This window comes from Octopus bimaculoides, chromosome 17, assembly GCF_001194135.2.
Source record: "Octopus bimaculoides isolate UCB-OBI-ISO-001 chromosome 17, ASM119413v2, whole genome shotgun sequence".
Taxonomy (NCBI): domain Eukaryota; kingdom Metazoa; phylum Mollusca; class Cephalopoda; order Octopoda; family Octopodidae; genus Octopus; species Octopus bimaculoides.
Window position 1 is genome coordinate 1,403,290 of NC_068997.1, and position 1,460 is coordinate 1,404,749.

Genomic DNA, 1,460 nt, shown 5'->3' on the forward strand with positions numbered 1-1,460 from the left:
ACACATACATACACATATACACACACACATACACGCACACAACGCTCACATATAACTCTCCAATACAGCCTAACTGACATCAAATCTCACTCATACACACTTACACGCTTTTACACTCACGCACATATTGAAATATCCTAGTTTAGCACCTCAATTTATTTAGTGAAAAATAACTCCATTTTATTGACGGTGGTTCTTTATGGAACTAATTAGTCATAACAGTATGAGGGACGTTTCTGATAATGGAAACAAGAAAAACATCATTACTGAATTATGTCTGATGTTAATATCTCAATATTTCACTTCTATATATTTAAATAGATCCGTATGATATTTTTCTCTATATATAAAAATATGTTTCACCTTAACAGCCAGTAGTTAATTACGTGTGAAGTATTTCATAGATGAAATATTTTAAAATTGGTATTTTAATGAACATATTGGTATGTAGGTAACAGTTTCCTCCATTTACTTACATGTGTCAATATAATTTAGCAGCAAAAAGAGAATATTATATATGTATGTATGTATGTATGTATGTGTGTATGTATATATTTATTTCTCAAAAATCTATGCAATTTTTATTTATTATATATATGTTTGACATATTTAATATGCATATTTAAAAAAGAATTTAAGGTTTTTGATCGAATAATTCTGATTTAGTAAATTAAAATGTATAACATTCTACTAATTTGTCTACTAATTCAATTAAGTTATGTTATATTTATACAATAAAGATTATCTATTTCCAGGAATGTTAACTAAACCCCTTCCCCAGTTTTAGCTTGAGCCTTGCACATTAGATATTTCATGGAATTCGTTCGATATTGTTTTGAAAAAGTAAGAGGAAAACGAAAACTAAAAGGAAATGTATTCTGGTCTTCATTCTGTATGCAGAAAATAAATTCAAACAAGACCCAATGAAAAATATCATGATGTTAAGTATAAACAATAGAATTTTAATAACCAAGTCTAGGTTTCGTTTTATTTTCCCCTCCATAAGTGTTTTTTTTTTTTGAAACAATAATTGCTTAACTATTACAAAAACAATATAACGAAAACAATCAAATATAACAGCAATATTAATACCGAGATAACAATGAAATCTGAAGGCCAATAACAATCATTTTTCAATTTTTTTCAATATATTCAATAAAGGATTTTAGAAAGATTGTTACTTTCTGAAAATTTTCAGATTCTTCCAATTTCTTAATATTTATTAATTTTGATTCGTCACCGATTGAAAGAATTGAGATTACAAACAGATAGGAAGCCTTTCGTATGACAATGTAAAATGCTATTTGATATATGCACTCATATACATGTATATAATCTACATTAAGAGATATGCTTTTGTATATACATACATACATACATACATATATATATATATATATATACATATATATATATATGGTGTGTATGATAATAGTAAATGTTGATTCTTTTGGGTGTTA